This window comes from Ambystoma mexicanum, chromosome 4p, assembly GCF_040938575.1.
Source record: "Ambystoma mexicanum isolate Mex_15411 chromosome 4p, UKY_AmexF1_1, whole genome shotgun sequence".
Classification (NCBI taxonomy): Eukaryota; Metazoa; Chordata; class Amphibia; order Caudata; family Ambystomatidae; genus Ambystoma; species Ambystoma mexicanum.
Window position 1 is genome coordinate 49,033,175 of NC_090927.1, and position 21,550 is coordinate 49,054,724.

The 21,550-nt window shown below is 44.6% G+C and overlaps 1 pseudogene; it reads right to left on the reverse strand.

The window, feature by feature from the left end:
• Positions 1-2,561: 2,561 nt before the first annotated feature.
• Positions 2,562-21,550, reverse strand: part of LOC138452735 (zinc finger protein 208-like) — a 276,255-nt pseudogene continuing 257,266 nt past the window's right edge.

Sequence of the window (21,550 nt, forward strand, 5' to 3'; positions counted from 1 at the left end):
GGTACAGGGTTGTACCCCACCCAAGGGTGCCATAAGGGTATCCCAAGGGTCTGTTCACCAAACCTAAAAGAGGAAGAGTCGCACCGCCAGGAGTCCCGCATGATCTCCTGCGTGGAAAATAACACAGAACACATGACAAAGGAATACAGGACAAGGATATGGAGGCCCGGTCACTCCAATGCATTTCCAGCATCACAATGACTGAAGCTTCTCTAACAACCAACACTGTCTGAATGAAATCTTTCAGTTGTAAAGTTCTCTTCCTTTTCCCATGGGATGGGCTTTTGGTTACATTATTGAACTGTGTTCTGTAATTGTGGCAGGGTTGGGATTTGTTGCTGCTCCTAGTGCTCCTGGAATCACTTTGGCCTTAGGGAATTGGCCAAGGCTTGCATCTGATCTGCCCGCCACATTGGATGCCACTTCTCCCCTCCCTGCTACTCTCTTGTGTTGCCTTACAGGACCTATATGCTCCATTTTTTTCTCAGTATGTGAGCTGAATGCTGGAAAAACTCTCAGTAAGGTTTTAAAATCCTAAATTATTAGAAAGAAATTGCAGTGCAGAAAAAAGGTGGTAGTAATCCAGTTACCGACTTTTTTGGTGGTAACGGAATTACTACCAGTTTTCACAAAACAATGAATCATACATTTGGAGGAAAAATTGAGGATTTCCCTCCAACAAGGTGGGATTTCCTTACCTAAATAAACTAAGGATAGTCAGAGTCAGTAAGTTCAACTTAAAAGTCTGTGTGTCCAAAACCTATACTTGCCCTCACAACTAAAGCTAAACAATGTGTGGGGATATCAGCAACCAAAGGAATAATGTTCAAACAAATGTGCTGAGCTTCTTCCAACTCCTGGCTTACTCTTGGCTCCCTTCCCCAAGTTCAAAAGGGTCTCAGGGTACCCTTCCCCAAGTTCAACACAGTTCCACCAAATGGCATCGGGGTTCCCTTTTCCAAATTCAACAGAGTTCCTCAAAATGGTCTCAGGATTCCCTTCCCAAGTTCAACACAGTTCCACAGAATGGTCTTGGGGTTCCCTTCCCCAAGTTCAACACAGTTTCACAAAACGGGTCTCCGGGTTCCCTTCGCCCAAGTAGGCAGCACTTCTGGCTTCAAATTCAGTCAAATCAATTTGCTTAGTTTGCCTTTTCCTTATGTCACTTGAACAATCTTATTCCGACCAGTCTCAGCCTTTTGACTTCTCTTGGTTTACTCCAAGTAAGGGTTCCTCGGTCTAGGCGTAGTTGTCGGACCACACAGTCTACCCATCATAGGTTGCGCGACCGATAACCGTTGGCATTTTGCAACAGTTCATTCTTTCTCATAGGACTTCCTTGACAACAGAGGTTCCCTTCCTGTATCTATGTCATAAGTCCACATATGTTTCTGTTTCACTTTAACAGCTTCTTGACTTTAGCAACTTGTGACTCGCACACTTTCCTTCGTGGTATTTCTCCTGGTTAACACTTTGTTTTCACACTATCCAACAGTATTTAGCTTTGTACTTGTTTCACTTTGTCCGCAAATGCACATCACCTGCTGTTTCAATCATTCGATATACTCATTTCTTTTCCACAGTTCAGCATTCAAAACTCATTACTTGCATGGCACCTTGTTCGGTATGCAATAGTTCACGTTTGGTCTCCAGACCCATTTGTCACGCATTTTCACTTGACCGGCATCCGCCATTACACACACCATGCCCCTGCAGCGCCACGGCATGAATGATCCTTCCCGGCCACTCACCGATTATTGGCTGCTCCTCCAGGTGCTCTGGTTTCACTCTTGAGTTCTCGCTGGCTCCTCTCTCACTCCTGTGGAGCTCTGGCGAGCAGCGCTTGATTCCTTCAGATTATTCTGCAGCAGTGGACAGCCTCAGGGAGATCTCTGTGTTCCCCACTCCAATTGGATAATACACAGCATAGGGCTCTGCACAGCTCCTAACCCTTTTGCGGCAGTTCTGGCCTCTGCGACTTTCTGGCTTTTCTGAAGTAGTCAGCGTCCTTTTCACCGGCCCATATTCTGCCTGCTCCACCTCAGATTGCTACGCTCTCCTACCCACCTGGATCGTCACCTCCACTCTGCTTCCGAATTCCACTTTTATACACTTGCAACCATTTAAGAGGTTGTAGGTGCTGCCTGACCATAGTTATTGGGACATGCCTGACCCTTATAACAGTCCTCATGCCTCTTCCTCATCTCAGTACCAGAGTGGTGCAATGACAAGTTAGCATGTACTACTCCTAGTCACCTCTTCCATGTCCAAGTACTATAGTGATATGAATGTGGGGAAATGAAAGGAAGTGAGTGGTAGCAGCCTATAAAGGCAGGGGGGAAGGGAAGGTTGTTCTGGCATTCTGTGCACTAAGGCTTTCTCTGCGTGGCTTCTCTCAGGTATAATTAGGCTGCTTTTCGGACAAGCATTTCTGACATTAAGAGCACTGATAAGGTTTGCCTCCTGTATGGCTTCTTTCATGGGTAGTTAGATTGATTTTCTGACTGAAGCATGCCTGACATTGCACTGATAAGGTTTGATTTAGCTCCTGTGTGGCTTCTCTCATGGTGTCACATCCCGGTTAAATTGGAGACTACCATGGCGTTTGTCCGAGTGCTACCTGACACACAGAACCCTTTGAGACTACAATTCCCACAACTCCCGCTACTTGTAGTCACGTGACACGTGCACTACGTTGTTGTGTTTCCTTCATTGTGGGCCATATTTAAATGCCGGCTATTCGGAGATCGGGTGCTCCTAAACTGTTGTTAGTTACGAGCTCCTGTTCCCGGACTCCTGTTTAATCCTTGACTACCCGGCGCTCGACTCAAGTTGTTGTCTCTGCCTTGTCCTTGTCTGCCTCCCGACGCCTGCCTCCCTCGATTGTCCCCCTTGGATTATATGAACCCGGCTTACTCATTATTGACCTCCCATTTCTGAATCCTTAAGTCTTGGTGACCTGATAACCTGAACATTTCCGTAAGGGAACTAGCGTGAGGTGAACACTCGCTTCCCTGGTCATTTCATTTCTTTTCCTTGTCTGCTCCTGTCACTTTGAACACCTTTTGGAACGCTTTGCTGCCTTGCACGAAACGCTTTTGGAACACTTTGCTGCCTTAACACAGGATTGCTTTGAACACTTTTTGGGACGCTCTGCTGTTTAAACTCTGGATTGCTTTGAACACTTTTTGGGACGCTCTGCTGTTTAAACTCTGGATTGCTTTGAACACTTTTTGGACGCTTTGCTGCTTTCACCGTGGTGTTCCTAGGATACTGGCACACCTTCCCTTCACCATACATCCTCCTTGTCTCTGCATTTCGATACTAGAAGGTTACTGGTATATGGTTTCTACGGAGCAGGTAAGAGTGGGTAATTGTGGGCGGTGTTGGCTGTTTGTTTTCCGGCACTACTTGGCTGCATTTCCTGAACAATTGTTTTGTTCTTTGTCCCTCTAGCTCTGACGATTCTGCTCCTGCCTTTTCACTCAAGCCCCCGGCCTGCCAGGTGTATTGATCCCTGTAGGCTGAGCTCTTGGGAGGGAAGTCTCTGGCACATCACCATAAAGATTTCATATTCCTTGAGTGAAGGTAACTTCCCCAAAAGAGTGGGGAGGTATTATCTGCAACGACCAGAAAACTATCCCCGAGTTGTGACACATGGGTAGTTCGGCTGCTTTTGTGACTGAATAATTTCTGACATTCAGAGCACAGATAAGGCTTGGCTCCTGTATGGATTCTCTCATGGATAGTTAGGCTGCTTTTCTCACTGAAGCATTTCGGACATTCAGAGCATTGATAAGGTGAGGCTCATGTGTGGTTTATCTCATGGATAGTTAGGCTGCTTTTCTGACTGAAGCATTTCTGACATTCAGAGCACTGATAAGGTTGGTCTCCTGTGTGGCTTCTCGAATGGGTAGCTAGGTGGCTTTTCTGACTGAAGCATTTCGGACATTCAGAGCACTGATACGGTTTGGCTCCTGTGTGGCTTCTCTCATGGGTAGTTAGGCTGCTTTTCACACTGAAGCATTTCTGACATTGAGAACACTGATAAGGTTTTACTCCAGTATGGATTCTCTCATGGGTAGTTAGGCTGCTTTTCACACTGAAGCATTTCTGACATTCAGAGCACCAATAAGGTTTTACTCCAGTATGGGTTCTCTCGTGTTTAGTTAGGCTGCTTTTGTCACTGAAGCATTTCTGGCATTCAGAGCACCAATAAGGTTTGGCTCCTGTATGGATTCTCTCGTGTCTAGTTAGGCTGTTTTCCTCACTGAAGCATTTCAGACATTCAGAGCACTGATAAGGTATGGCTCCTGTGTGGCTTCCCTCATGGGCAGTTAGCTTGCTTTTCTGACTGAAGCATTTCGGACATTCAGAGCACTGATAAGGTTTGGCTCCTGTGTGGCTTCCCTCATGGGCAGTTAGCTTGCTTTTCTGACTGAAGCATTTCGGACATTCAGAGCACTGATAAGGTTTGGCTCCTGTATGGATTCTCTCATGGGTGGTTAGGTTGCTTTTCACACTGAAGCATTTCAGACATTCAGAGCACTGATAAGGTTTGGCTCCTGTGTGGCTTCTCTCATGGATAGTTAGGCTGCTTTTCCCACTGAAGCATTTCTGGCATTCAGAGCACTGATAAGGTTTGGCTCCTGTATGGATTTTCTCATGGGTGGTTAGGCTGCTTTTATCACTGAAGCATTTCTGACATTCTGAGCATTGATAAGGTTTGGCTCCTGTGTGGCTTCTCTCATGGGTGGTTAGGCTGCTTTTCACACTGAAGCATTTCTGACATTCAGAGCACTGATAAGGTTTGGCTCCTGTGTGGCTTCTCTCATGGGTAGTCAGGTTGCTTTTCTGACTGAAACATTTCTGGCATTCAGAGCACTGATGTGGTTTGGCTCCTGTGTGGCTTCTCTCATGGATACTTAGGCTGCTTTTCACACTGAAGCATTTCTGACATTCAGAGCACTGATATGGTTTGGCTCCTGTGTGGGTTCTCTCATGGATACTTAGGCTGTTTTTCACACTGAAGCATTTCTGACATTCAGAGCACTGAAAGGGTTTGGCTCCTGTGTGGGTTCTCTCATGGGTAGTCAGGTTGCTTTTGTGACTGAAGCATTTCTGACATTCAGTGCACTGATAAGGTTTGGCTCCTGTGTGGCTTCTCTCATGGATGGTTAGGCTGCTTTTCTTACTGAAGCATTTCTGACATTCAGAGCACGGATAAGGTTTCTCTCCTGTGTGGGTTTTTTCATTTTGAGCAAAATAGGGTTTCAGGCTGAAGCTTTTATGGCATTCATTGTCCTGGCAAGGTTTCTCGGTGGGGGGATTCATTTCTCCAGCTTCGATTGTGTTTAGCAAAAATGCCATAGCAAAGTTAACCACATTAAAGGGTCAGCCCTTTGTAGAGAATGCTCTATATTTATCTCTCAGTGCACTACTGGTTATAATTGCATTGTACAAAGGAAAGCTCTTTTTAGGAGCTTTGATTTTCCTATTTGCAATCTTCATAAATAAAAAGCTTTGACTTTTGAATTACATTTTTATCCGAATTCGAACTTTCTTTGGGTCTCCTGCTCACCCATTTATTTATTTGTAACTTTTCAGAAGCATTTCCTTCTCCCGGTTACCTTGACACAATCCGTATTCAGTAGGTGATAACAGAAATTAATTTTCTTAATCCGTAGCTTACTCCACCGCCAGTTCCTGACCAGACTAGGCTTCTAGAAACTTCCATTCAATGAGATATCCGACATCCTCCCTTTTGTTCCAAGTAAACCTATTCTTGAGGCATTTCACTTCACTTCATTACTCTTTGCTTTTTCTGCGCAGGCTTTAGAAAGCTGTAAAAGAAAATTGACACATTATCTTTCTAAACATAAAGAACTACGTAACATTAGGCATTTATAGTTTCTTTATTGTTGAAATAGTGTTAAATTGGTTTACAAATATTTCACGTCTTTAAGGCTACAAATTCTAAACCAAAGTCGTAACATAGCCAAAATTAAGGCAACCTCCTTTACCCTTAAAGCTCCAAGCCAGAATATAGCATCTTTCAGAGCCTCCCATTTCTCTACAAATCTCCTCTGCATTTTATTCAGTCTTTGAGCAGAGCCCTAAATGGTGCAGATGCCTTAGTGACCCCACCCTTCCCTTTTCATTACGTACTCTACAAATACTTTCAATGTTTGGAATTTTAATGCGATCTCCCAGTACCAGTCTTGACTCGTTCGCCCAGAGATCCTCTTTCAGCCATTTCAGAAATATACTGGGCTTTCCCCAATGTCTTATATCCAAATAAGAGTGCTCTTGCTCTACCTGGCAACCCCTGTATTAAAACCCAACTCTGAATAAAGATATTCCATGCAGGAGACGTTCCCCAAGCCAAGGTATCTTCTCTAAAGTGCGTCCTCTATGCATTTCAGTCAAGTGGCTGCAGTACATTTTATCAAACGTCCACAGACCATTCATAATCAGGGAGGTGTTTATTGTTTCAGACTCATGATTCACCCACATTATTCTAGAGCTTGGTTATTACTACTTTTTACAGAGTACAACTAAATATATGGGTTATATTGATGTTGGTCTTGGGTCATTAATTGGGAACACATTTCTGAAGACAAATAAGCATTCTTTGCAAGCTTATTGGTACTGTGAAAAAAACATTTGCGTATCGCAACCATTGAAGATGTTTTTGCCTACATTGTTGAGTGGAAATTAAGGCCTTCTTCAAATAATTTCTGATGTCAGGCAAAAAAAATTAAAAAGAAGAGTGGCCATGGTGCAACCCTGCTTTATGCCACTGCTCATGTGACTATTGTCCACAAGCTCCACCACCCTTTAGTATCTAGACACCCCTGTAGTAGTGCAGTAACTAAAGCCAGTGTTTTACCCCGATACACATGATAAAATGTGTCTGAGAAATCTATAGATGGAGGATATACTGGGTGTCAGAACGCTGCCTTATCCGAGGACCCACTCGCCACACAGATGCTTGGGTGACAGGGGGTTTCAGTCTTGATGCCATATTCGCAGCATTCTAAAGCTTGGGAGCCGCCATGTTTTCCAGCCTGGGCAGGTGTGCGGGTGGGGGGGGCAGCGGCACGGTTCAACGCATGCGCTTTGCATGGTCTGTTTCTCATGTGAGCCACCACAAAACCCAAGAACCTGTGAAGCTTATTGTTGACGTTTTCTGCCTCCTGCTGCCTTGTGCCTTTTTGCCCAGGGTCCTCGCTTGCCTCTGCTCCGCCCAATTTCTTCTCTTTCTAGTAATTTCTTCTTTGCCGAGTCTTTTTGGCCCCCTACACCTTTTCCCTCCTTTGGGCGAGCTTCTGGTAATCTCCACAATGTCGCTATTGACAGACACTCCGCCATCATCTCTAAATTGTAACACATGCCCTCGCCCCCTGCCCACCCACAGGCCGACCCTCATCAAACCCTCCCCCCCCCGATACAAACCTTCAACTCTTTCTCTCCTATTTCACACCAGGAGTTCCTCTCTTTCCTAGCACAAAGCCACCCATCAGGCTCCCCTGATGACCCCTGCCCGCCCACCCTCCTCAAAAACATCCTAACCTCAACCTGTGCAGGCAGTATCACACGCTCAATCCTCAACCTCTCACTTACATCAGAATCCTTCCCAGAAGCCCTAAAAACCTCCTACATCAAACCCCTCCTTAAAAAAACTATGTTCTACCCACTCCTCCTCCAGAACTACAGGCTAATCTCCAACGCACGCTTCATGGCCAAACTGATGGACCCGACAGCACACAAGCAGCTTGGCCTATTCACTGGAGCCAACAACCTCCTAGACCCGGCGCAATCAGGCTTCAGACCTGTCAGAGAAACAGAATCCCCCCTAGTGTACGTCTGGGATGACCTAAAAAGAACAGCTGATGCAGAAGGCTGCACTGTAATCATCCTCCTTGACCTCTCTGCAGCCTTTGATCCCATCACACTATCCTACTAGACAGGCTACAAACACTAGGAATCAAAGCCACAACCCTCTCATCTCTAATCGCTCACAAATTATGCTCCTCCACCCGTTCACCTCCACCTCACGACCAGTAACAAAAAGGGGTCCCGCAAGGAGCTTCCCTTTCCCCCCTAATCTTCAACCGCTACCTAAACCCTCTGCCTGTAATCATCTGCTCCAGCGCTACCACCTCTCAAGGAGTCTCAGATCTCACACAGCATATCGCCTAGTGGTCCTACTTCACAACTCCTCCAGACTGTGCGGATCCTCATTCTCCGTCCAAGCGCCGATCATCTGGAACTCCCTACCTCTAGACATTTGCAATATTGAAAATCACCTGAAATTCAGAAAGGCCCTCAAAACCTTGGCTTTTCCCTGTTTCCTCTTTAAACCCTCCCCCTCTCTAAACTATATCGCTGAACCCGAACACAACATTACTATCCAATAATTACAGCACGGATGCCGGCAGCGTTCGCTGTGGCTCACTATGACAAACTATGGCCCAACAACACTTCTACCCACCAATATATCACGAACGCTGGCAGCTTTCGCAGAGGCACTCCATAACAAACTTTCGCCATCCCTGTTGCTCTCTCGCCCCCTAACGTCCTCCCTCATCCCCAGCGCCCACCCCATCCGGGAACCGCCCTCACTGCTTAGACTTTCATTCCAGGGAGACCATGAATAGCGAGACCAGCCATCCGCATTGGACAAAGAAAAAGATCACTGCAGCCGATCTCCATCCAAGATACGGTACGTATACCTTATACCACGCCTGTGGACACAGGCAGCAGGCACAGCCACCCATCCATGCACCATAGAATGCAGCTATGGCTATGCCATTCCGGTCTAGCAGCACACACGTCCCTCCACATTGAAACCCCTGACGTACCTCAACACCAATGAAAACAAAATTCGGTCTAGCAGGGCACACATCAAATCTTCAGCACTAGCACTTTATCCCACACCACCAACAGCACTCACCACGTGCTTGACCTTTGGGCTGCTTAATGGAGCCTAGCTAGCCACCTAAATCCTAATCTGGCGAAAATGCACACAAGCATCTCTTAATCTAAACCCCTAGAACCTCCTACACATGGACTGCGGTCACTGATGGCGTTCCAATCACAAACACATTGAGGCCATACGAATGGGGAAAGAGCGCTATATAAATAACGAAAATAATACAATACAACAAGGAGTGGGCTGCTTGACAGATTGCGACACCTAACAATGCTTGGAAGCATTACAGGCCCTATGGGATGAACTGCACATTCTCCAAAAAGTCATACCGACGCACAGATCTTGACTTGCAGTACTGCACTACTGTTAAAAGATGGCAGCCTAAACGCTAGCTACCCTCACTCTGTACAGCGCTACACTGCTCTCGAGGTAGGTCTCCGCTTTAGGTCTTCGCTTTAAAAAAATAAAATAATACAAATATTAACCATGCGCAGATAGCTCCTTCAAAGTCTCATTTGGGATCTCCTCTATTTTTCATGTACAAGAAAGAGGGAACACTTTATCAAAGACATTCTGGAGTCCTCAAGGGAAGCCAAGATTTATTGCCACCTGGAACTGTGTGGTGCTCATCATTTAGTCTGAATTAGACCTGGACATGAGTGGAAACCTGTCTACTAAATGTCTTTTGGGCATTACGAATACAAGGGGATGTCCTTTGATCTTGGTATTGCTCTGGGAGCGTTTCAATCCTTTACGTGGGTTTACCTTGATATCCTGGCATTTACGCCCTCTGAGTCATACGTGTGTCATGTTCCAGAAGTCCTAGAGCGCCCCAGCAAACATCATTTATAGGCCAAACTGGAGAAAAGTATGTTTGATGTCCCTTTGATTGACCTTCTGGGTTACGTACTCAGCCCTGAGGGTATTCATATGGATATGGCTGCCAAGGCCTAACCCTACACACCACAGCCACTGAAAGCAGAGAGCATCAAGGGAAAACCAAACTAACATCTCTGACCCTCAACTCGATTGAGGGAATTGCCTGAAAATTGCCGTGATTCAGCGTTCCGTAGCTCTGTCATCTTATAGCAGAGTCTGAATCGATCTCTCTGCTCGACGAGCTGCTGTAACAGCTGATCCCTTCTTAAAAGGAACTGCGCATGCGCCTTAGAGCACGCGTTCATGAACGCAGCGAGACTGAATGTCTCGTGTCACGTGCCACTGGAGCTGTCTGGTCAGGGCTAAGAAGGTAAGATCTTGGTATTTAACCTAAATGACTCAAACCAATGACTCCAAACGTCCCACACATAGCAAAACACTATTAAGGAATTCAGGACTGAAAACTGCTGCAATACCCGCTATGACCAAAGCACGACGCTCCTATAAGAAGAAAGGAAACACTAGATCAACTTTGATACATCAACAAACAATTACGAACAATTACGAGTTTCTTGGAACCCGCAGGAATAAACCTCCACCAGATGGAGGTGGAAATCCAGAACCCTCATACAGCTCACTCTTTACACGACAACTCTCAAATGGTTTCCCCCTCTACTGATAACAATAATTCTCTCCTTATTGGGTTTCGGACAGCCTCGTTAGGAACTGACCAAGCGATTCAAAAATCCCAAGAAAATGAGGATTTAGCGGAAGGCACGTTTTCAAACACACCTGACTTGGTGGCATTGGGTGCCTCGTCGGACTTGGAGTCCACGGAAACAGAGTCCGATATGGACATGGAAGTTGAACTAAAAGCAAGGCCTCCTTTGAACTCCATAGGGAATCTCTTACATAAAACAACAAATATGTTACTGGCTACAATTGATGCCTTAGCGATGCTGCTTGGCCCAATGGTAAGGGATCACATTGAAGTCAAAAATACCCTGGCCAGGATTCTGAAAATATCGTTCAACAATTTGCATGAAGAACAAAGTTTAAAGACGTCTAAACCTGCCTTATTAAACTCTAATAATGGCCCATCTCAGGCAATAATGCGAACAACTCGGACTTAAACGATAAATCCGGGTGCTCACTCTAAAAACACCTGCCAGATCGGCTCAGAACCTGTAAAGCTTCCTCCATTGGATAAATCGAGGAGGCTAGTTTGCTGAGCTACGAAACGAACTGGCAATTCATCTCCCCGAGGTCGCGCATTTAAATTAAATTGGTAGCGAAAAAAATATAGCGGCTACACTGAAAAAGAAACATGACAAAGATAACACAATCTTGAGGGGACTTTCCCCTTTGATAGAAACAAGACCAGATATACGAGGAAAACGTATTTTGGCGAAACGGCTATCCTCGAATATATTACTAGATGGCACTACTCGATCAGCCTGGCTGCAGAGGCTGAACCCTAAATCAATACAACCATCTTTAGCCAAGTCTACAATGCTAGGCAAAGAAGAGCCAAAAATCAATCACAAAAAATCTATTACTTCTACTGTTCAAATTTCTGATCAGTCCAAAATTCCATGCTTGAGCCCGGTGGAAAATGATCACCCTTCTCCACAGTTCATCAGCACAAACAAAAGGATGCCCAAAACACAACCATAATCAAAAGAGATTCGACCACAGACAACTTTGCGCAGCTATTGGAAGAGACTTCTGATTTGGGAAAGTGGACGGTTTTGGAGGAACTGCAACCTACCAACTATAGCCCTTTCCTAAACCGTTCCCATCTCCTAATAATTTTCAAACAAGTACATCAACTAAACCTGCTATGCTCCACGGATATACTGAGGATTATTTATTTATGCATTTATAATGCGCCGAAGGTCCACAGGCATCAGGGCGCAGAGACATAAAACAGGGTACAATAGACACACATCCGGGTTGCTAGAGGAGATTCTGTCTAGGCAGAGATTTTATTTAAAGGGGGTCTTAAGGTGCTTTCTGAAAATTCTATGATTCGGTTGTAGGCGCATAGCTGCAGGGAGGTTGTTCCACTGCTTGGCCGCCTGCACCGGAAAGGATTTTCCAGAACCCATAGCTCAATTTGCTGTCGGTACCTGCAGCATGCCATGTGCTTCTTATCTCAGAGTCCTGTTAGGAGTGTATCTAGTAAACCTAGATCTGAGATACAACGGGGCCACCCCATACAGGCATCTGTGCACTATCGTCATGGATTTAAAAAGGATTCTCACCTCAACCCCGAGCCATTGAAGTGCTCTCCTTCCTTCTCTTCTATTCATCCCTTTTACCACCCGAACCGCATTATTTTCCATTATCTGGCATTTCTTAATGCATTTTTAGAGGCCCACAGTAATAGTGAATTACCATAATCAAGGCGAGATAGAATGATAGCCCTGGCAATCGTAGCAGAGTTGGTTTCGCTCAGGAGCGGGCGGATGGCTCTCAAGAGGCAAATGTAATAGGTGTTTTTGTGCAAGTAATTCGTCTGAGCCTCCGTACCCAGAGTGGTTTCCATCATCATCCCAAGAGTTTTGACTTGGGTGACTACCTTAATACAAGAGTCTTTAACTTAATACAACAGTATTTCTGTCTGTGCCTGCCTGTGCCACTACGGGCCAGCGGGACACTCCACGCTATCGGGTCCTGCACTGACCACCCGCCCATCGGACCCCATCTCTGGGTAAACTGCATTCAGCCACTGTACAATCGTGACACTAACTAATTATTTGTCCATGTATTACCTTCCCTACTACCTCACATCAACGGTGCAGACCAATAGCCACCTATGCCTGTAGCTCCCTCACTGTCTACATGTCTTACATCCACTGCAAGACTACTGAGTAACCAACTTCTATACCTAGGTAATCACACGGTGGGTCAAACCGATTGCTGCTGCACTAAACGCAGTAAGCGTTGCTTCATGCCCAAACTGACTATCACCGTAGTAACTGCTGCATATACGTTCGCACTGATTGCAGCCTATACACCAACTGATAGTCACTGTATCGATTGCTGCTTATATGACTAATTTGATTGTTGCCTGTATTCCTAATTGATAGCTACTGTATCGATCGCTGCCTCTATGCCTGAATTGCCTATACTGATTGCAGCCCATATGCCTAAATTGGTCTGAATTGTTTATTGCCTTTATGCCTGAATTGATTGCTGTCTATATGCCCGCATTGACTGCTGCCTACATTTCCAATTGATAGCTACTTTATCGATCACTGCATATATGCCTGAATTGCTTATTGCCTATACGCCTAAACTGATTGCTGCCTATATGGCCAAAATCGATTGTTGCATTACGCCCAAACTCATTGCTACTGCATTTACTGTATGGCCAAAATCGATTGCTGCCTTACACATGTAGGGATCCTGTCTTCCCGGTTGAACAGATCGTGTAAGCCTCCTTCCTCCACAATACCTAAACATGCACGTCTTAAGGAGCCTACTGCCCTTCCTCACCATTGTGACAGCCACTGTGTTTTTAGTGATCATATTGGTAGACTACCACCACTACAGCACCCAAAACTCCACTACGGCCTTACCTCCTACCCCTACAAGTAAACAACGGCCTACTAAACACACCACGCAAGGACCCTTTCTGAAAGCCCAACCATGCACTACTACCGACAGAAATGGAAGACTCCGCTCGAGACTATCCAAACTCTATGAACCGCTATCTAGATCCCTTGCGACCATTAACAAAAGATCTAACCCTAAACCCACTACACCTATCTCCAAAACAAAAGGCCAGCCTAGACTCCCTGCCCCCAACCTCTCTACCTCCAAGGCCCAAACTACAATAGGCGCCCCACTACCAGCCTCAGCCCACAATAGTCTTAAGGGCGCTCTAATAAACGCAAGATCTATGGTCGCTCATGCAACCGAGATAGCAGATATTATACAGGTAGAACAACTTGACTTCCTAGCGATCACTGAATCCTAGCTTCATGCCGCCGCAGGACCAGCTGCTATTAGCTATCCCTAAGGGATATACTATCTTAAGATCAGACAGAGTTGATAATCGTGGAGGAGGCATCACACTCATAGCAAGAGACAATTTACTGATTAGACTAGGGACCATCCCCGGGTACCAAATCATGTGAGAATTTGACAGCCAAGCTAAACATAAACAGCGCCCAGACGCACACGATCCATCTGATATATAGACCTCCAGGCCCTATTGGATCCTTCGAGGACGACATATTTAATATTGCATCCAATAACTTAAAAAACTCATCCCAAGTCTTATTATTAGGGGACCTAAACTTAGGCTACAGCGACCCATCAAGTGTGGCAAATATCCTAATAGAACAAGGCTCCAGCCGTCACATACTAAAGGAAGAACTTTGGACTGGGTAGCAGCCATAACTGTATTGCTACTATCTCCTCCATATCCCCCCAGATATGGTCAGACCATTACCTTTACCTTAGCCACTGAAAAACCCATTTCCTTGCCCACATCGCCAGCTCCGCCTATTCCCACTCGGAACAAAAAGAATATTACCTCGGACAACTTACTTCCTCTTATCCTCCCGACACTTAATGCTATCCCGGAAAATCTGGGACCTGATGCATTAGTCTTGGAATATAATCACGTCATGACCACCTCCTTAGACTCAATAGCGCCATTCAAATTAAGACAGAGCAAACCCAAAGCCCATCTTAATTCTTGGTACACACCTTATCTTAAAACAATACGTACCAGAAAAAGGCAATGCGAGGTATCTTGGAAAGCACAACCGTCCGCAGAAAATAAGACTAATCTCAGCTCCATTACAGCTTTATACAAAAATAAAATACTCCTAGCCAAACGCGAAACCTACAATGCTAGAATATCCCAAGCTAACGCTAGTATGAAGGAACTCTTTGTCATCCTTAAAGAGCTAGAAGCCCCTATCCCAGTGCCAGACAACTGTATAAAGGATAAACTTTGCTGCTCGAACATACAGCAAGCACTTGCCAACAAAGTAACAACTCTTTCTAAGAAAAAAGCTTCCTTAACCAGCAACACGCCTAATAGAACCACACTGATCTGTCCAATAACACTGTCAAACCTTCCCCCTTCAAGTTCTCTAAAGTCACCATAATTGAAACTGAAAAAACTATATTATCACTCAAACCCTCTAATTGTCAGGGTGATCAATGCCCTGCCCAACTCATAATCTGAAATCTGGCACCCTTTATTACAAAACTCGTCAACGCGTCATTCACGTCCAATACTATCCCATCTAAGCTGAGGGAATCTTGGGTGCTTCCACTATAAAAAAACCCTTTGATTCCTACCAACTACTGACCAATTACTACGGTGCCATTTCTCTTGAAAATCCTAGACAAAATGGCCTACTCACAAATACAAAAACACTTGGAAGTCCTCTTGGACTTATCGGGCGCATTTGACCTGGTTGATCACCAGGTCCTATGTAGCCATTTGGATTCAGCGGCATACTTCTCAACAGAAGCCATAGCGTGGATACGATCCTTTCCAAGTGATCGTACCATGAGAGTCTTCTCACCTATGGCTGCAGCCGACCCCATCCCTATCACGTGCGGAGTGCCCCAAGGATCCTGTGTCTCACCCACCCTATACAACATCTTTACCAAGCCCCTCTTCGATGATCTGGATCATCTGGGTATCACCTACACCAATTATGCAGATGATACCCAGATCCTCCTACCTCTTACTGGGGATTATGGCAAGGATTTGGCGCTGGTGAACAAGGTATCTCATCATCCAGGCATGGATGGTCACACATGGATTATGCCTGAATGATGATAAAACAGAGATCATTATCCTGGGCACCCCCTCGACCCCTCAAAAAACTGTGCCCCAAATACTCAGCCTTTAACATAGACCATAACATCATCACCATTGCTAAGGCGGTAAAAACCCTGGGGTTCTACTTGGATTCCACTCTCCCTTCAACAAACAGGTTAACACCATGGCCTCGGCCACGGCTTATACCTGCAAACTGATTAGAGCAGGTAAAGCTTTTCTCTCCAATGCTAGTTGCATCACCCTTGCCAGAGCACTTATCAAAGCTCGATTACTGCAACGCCTTATACATGGGTGCAAACAAATAAATTATCAAGAAAATCCAATTCCTGCAAAACAATGCTCTCAGAGCTGCACTTGGAATTGCAAGGAGAGAACAGATCTCCGAGACGAGGCAACAACTGGCTGTCCACACATGACAAAATTAAACTAAAAGTTGCCTCTCTTACGCATAAATGCCTGAACAAGGCAGCACCATGTTACCTATCGGATAGAACTGTCACGAAACCTACAACAAGAACAACCAGACTCTCTAATACGAATTGCCTCCCGATTCCCAGATTTAAGCTTACCAGAGGTGGAGGCAGTAGTTTCCAGGTCAAGGCAGCCCAAATATGGAACTTGCTACCCTCCAACCTAGGAGTAGAGCATTTGTACCAAAAATTCCGTCTGTGCCTTATAAAGTGGTTGAAAGACGCAGACATCTAGTTTGACCCATGACACTTCTACGTACTGGCCCATTACCTCGTACACATCCCAGTACTGACTATCGACGGTTTGCTACCCTCTACAGACCACTAACCTACGAACTATGATTCCACATGCCTGTTCTCAGCCCAAAGCCGAATCGCAGGTTTTTAGCCTTTAGCCTGAATCTCATGTATGTAAATATCCTGTATATATATATATATATATATATATATATATATATATATATATATATATATATATATATATATATTCCGCCTATGTGTAATCATATTCCATAATGTAATGTAAATGTATTTCTTATGTGTAACTAAGCTGTGAGTGATCTTATGCAATGCGCCCTAACACCCCTGGGTCTGGTGCGCAATACAAGTAATAAAACAAACAAAGAAACTCCTCGTATTCTACTCCTAGCTTGTCTCTCACTTGGCGGGAGCCAAATATCATCAACTCGTTTTTTTGCCGTTTAAACACATCCAGTTTCTTCCATCCACTTGTCGATTAGGTCATATAGAGCCATGATCTTAACCTTATCTGTTTGGTAATCACCCTCTAATTCCAGCACCAACTGAGTATCATCAGCGTAATTTGTAAAATATACGCCGATGTATTCTAAGAGCACACATAAATATTTCATAAAAAGGTTAAGGAGGGGGGATATACTGGCTCCCTGTGGAACCCCTGCACTTATGTGGGCAGGAGTCGAAAACTTCTCTTCACAGTGTACTCTGGCTGCTCGATCTGTGAGGAAAGATGCCAGCCAGAGGTCAATGCCGCTTTGGAACATCCTGCCGTTTTCTCCAAGACCTGCTGTAATAGTTGGTGATCCACAAGATCGAAAGCCGTGCTTAGATCCAGTAGTATTAGCATCCCTGTCTTGCCCTTATCCACTATGGATAGCATTCGTGATTTTAGGTCGAGCATCGCGGTTTCCGTGCTGTATGCAGCACGGAAGCCCGATTGCTGCACGTGCAGTATGTTATTGGCTTCAAAATGGGATTGCAGTTGTTCCGTCGCTATTTTATCCATGATTTTCAGGATGAAATTAGTGTTGGTAATCGGGCGCATGTTGCCAGGGTCCTTAGGATCTAAACCCGTTTTTTAAGCAAAGGTGTAATGGTCACCTTTTTAATGTCTTGGGGGATCATGCCAACATAAAAGGAGGCATTGATTATTTTTGATAGGACTGGGGCAAACAGTTCCTTGTCCTTCTACAATTATTTTGAGAGGAATAACATTTTCAGCGCAAGAGGACGGTTTCATCTTAGACAACACCTTTAACATCTCTTCTTCAGAGATTGGTTGGACGCTCGGCAGCGTTGGGGAGGTGGATCTCTAGCCTGAATGATGGACTCTCTGGCTTTTCAGATTTTATCTGCAAAAGCCTTTTTCACGAGTTTGCAATCCTCCTCCGTAGGAATATATGGATGGGACAGAGCTGAGACTATCTAAGAGCTTACTTGGCGAGTTAGGAGCAGCTTCGATCAGCTCGTTGTAATATTCTGCTTTGGCCTCTCTAATCCCCCTTCTATATTTTGAATTGGCATGGTTCCAGCGTTCTTTGTTATGTAGTGACGGGTCCTTTTGCCAGGTTGAACTACCTCGTGTTGGACGCCCTACAAATTGGGCTCTAATAGAATTTTCAACTCCTTGGATCGTTGCCATTTTAAAAACAAACGCAGACGCATTAAATTCCCTGGGCTTCTAGCTCCCCATCTGCAGGAAAACTAGGGTACAGGCTCTATCACAGGCGAGCAAACCCTCTACAAAAGGAGTTGCAGGACTTAAAGCCGCAGAGCCTTCCGAACTAGCAACCCTATGTGCATTTCAGCAGGCAAATCTACCCCAATCGATTAACCAGAAATATATCGTAAATTGGGAACCAGAACATTGTGTGCTAACTAAAAACTGACATCCTGAACTACAAAATCATACAACTGATTTCTTGGAATACAAGGGGACATCGCTCACTCTTGTCCTGACCTATGGGGGAGGGGGGTGGCCTTACTCCTTGACCAGGATGTTTTCTATTGCAAGAGACCTGGGCTACACAAAGATTCATTATTGATGACTATAAGACTCTTCGCAGTTTCACTATCCCTGCAGTGATAGGGTGACCCAGTGGCTAGCAATAGGGGGCAAGGTTGAACTATACCCTGCTCCCCTACTTTAACACACGAGCCACCCCATATGTAATGTTTGCCATTTTTTCCTCAAATGAGAATACTGCTGATGAGATCCTAATTGCCAATATTTACAACCCACCAAGTATAAAATATACCCCCCACTATATGTAAAATCATGGGCGAGGCATTTACTACTTGGCCAGAATCCCACCCCGGTGGCGCTATCATAATTGAGAGTTATTTTAATGTTAGCAATTTTCATCACAAAATGGCTCAAGCCCACCATAGGCTTAATAGATGGAAGGTTTTTGTGAGAATGCATCTTGTATTTATTCAATATAGAGATGATGAAACTTGGATCCTTACATACACCTGGATCAATGATAGCTCCAGATCTCATATTGACTATTTAATTACCAGCAGCAATGTGGTGGTGACCAGGTGTGGACCGGTGGGGATTCGCTCCACTGACATTAGTGACCACCGCATTATCTCATGGAAGGATGTTATGCCGACATTAAGGCGGAAAAAACACCAAAGACAGAATCTGGAGGTTAATTTGAGAGGTAATTGCAAAAAATTGAGACCGGGCCTAATGAAGGACTTGGGAATCCTCTTACGAGAAAACTAGGATAGGTCCCTACAATGGCTCGAAAAAAGTAACTGGGGCTTGAAACTATGATAAAGAGTCTGGTCAACAGGTTACAGAAAGATGGTACCTGCCCTCTCCTAAAGAAACAAACTCCGATAAATGGTCCCTTTGATGTAATTATCAACAACAAAATAAAGAAATTAAATAGAGCCAAACGCAAACTAAGGGAAAATCCTGACCTGTGAAAGTGAACCCCAACTTATAGGGGTGCCCCTTAGATATATTGGGGTACCCCCCTGATCACATTAACACCAGTAAATGCACCACTCTAGGGAATTAAGACCATGAGTCTATCTTGCAAGGATAACAAATATTAATCTTTACAAAGATGAGGCTTTGGGGGGAAATGGCAGAGGACGCTGCCCTTCCGACCAGCATTCTGTCTTCCTTGGCTGGCTCCTGCAGACTAATGCAAAGCAGGCGCCTTTATATACTCTTCAGCTTGGTCACTGGATACCCGTGTGGCTCATCCAAAACTGTCCTTCTTGCCTTTCAAGGGACGCTGCAGTTCTTCCTTCTGGCATGGCTGGGTTCCGTTTCGGGACAGGCTACTTAACATAACGCTGCCTCTGCAGGAATACATTGTAGCTCTTAATTAGCATCATTTGCTATGTTATAAACATTCATACATAAACAAACTTTCCCGTGATATTCTCAACACTTAATTAAATTATATTTTATCTGGTCCAGTAATTTCTACAAAAAACCCTGTTTTCCCATAGTACTCCGAATCTTTTTTAGTCTCCATTGGCTTGTGATGGACAGGAACAGCTGCTGAGTCACCTCGTGCTTTCTGCTAGAGCTAGCCGGGCCCCACGCAATGCCTGTAGTCTACTTTTAGCATAGGCTGCATTCCTTCTGGCAGAGAGCCTGCTTTGAGATTTTAGAACTACACAAATTAACATTTACACGTGTTTTCAACTAATGGTTATTTGCACCTTATATTTTAAATCCTAAATATCTTCATTTAGTGACTGGGCACGCCTGTGTGTGATTATTTTTGCATGAAAAAAGCTTTCTCAGTGCTATAGTGCTTAGAGAAGTCTTGCCTAATTGTGAAGCGCTTGAGGGGTGCAGGAAGGCGCTAGCCAAAGGGCTAGCTCCTCCCCAACACCTGGACAAATTAGAGAAAAGGACGAGCATCACTAGGCTGACTACGGCATATAGAAACTGGACGAGACAGCACAAACATTCTTGGAACAATGCACACTGGAAGCTACTGGCTGGCTGGCTAAGGGACAGTGACAGCAAACATTTCTGGTCTAAATTTAATAATTTCTCAAAGTTCGGCAATCCAACTGAAACAAATCCAGTGTCTGAGACCTGTTGGAAGGCCCACATCGAAGAACTTTCTATTGGCCCCAAATACACCCTCACTCATATTCACAGATTAAAGGCAAACCTTTGGGAATCGACCAGGATGATATTTTAAACGCCATAATAAAACTGAAACCTACTGCTGCTCCAGGGCCTGATGGTATAACCAACACATCGTTCAAGGAACAGTCTGCTGTTTGGTCCAAGTTATTGTTGAATTTATTTGACAAATTTGAGTGAACTGGGAAAATATTGGTGAGCTGGCATAAATCTCTCCTACTCCCAACACACAAGAAGGGTGACAGGCTGGACCCATCAAATAACCGGCTCTTGGCGATGATGGACTCCAGCCAAAAACTCTTTGCTACCCTCCTGCAATAAAAATGTACCAGTTGGGCCGAAGCAAGAAAGATTATGAGCCCCCTACAGACGGGCTTTCGCAAAGGCTATAATTCGATCACCAATATATCGCTCATTCTATATCTTATAGAAGAAACAAAAAAGCGAGTAATAGCCAATTATATTGTTGTTACGTCGACTTTAGCAAGGCTTTCAACATGGTCCCATGCCCCTTGAAAAACTATCTAAATGGGGGATTGACCCACTTCTCTTGTACCATATAAAACAACTGTATCAGACACTACGGTTTCAATTCGTTTGAGTCAATCAGGATCTTATTCCAGTTCTATCTTGACCATGAGGGGGTTAAAACAAGGTTGTGCACTAGCCCCTATACTTTATCATTTGTTTACCTCTGACATACAAGCTCAGATAGGACTGGGCAGAAATTCTCCACCAAAAATAAACGCAGAGAAAACCGTCTGTATTACATATTCAGACAACACAATCCTTTCAGATAAAACGCTAATAGGACTTCAACGTTCAATAAATTGACTGATTACGCTAGGGTAAACAAAATTCAAATAAATATTGGTACAACTAAAATCATTCACTTAGCGGGTAAAACCAAAAGGAACCCCCCAATGACCTGGAGACTCGGCAGCCAAAAACTGGAAACAGTGAAGGAATACAAATATGTTGGCTTCTCGATTAGATCTGATCCCATGAAGAATGATGATATGGATGCCACCTTGATTAAGGCATGGACAAAA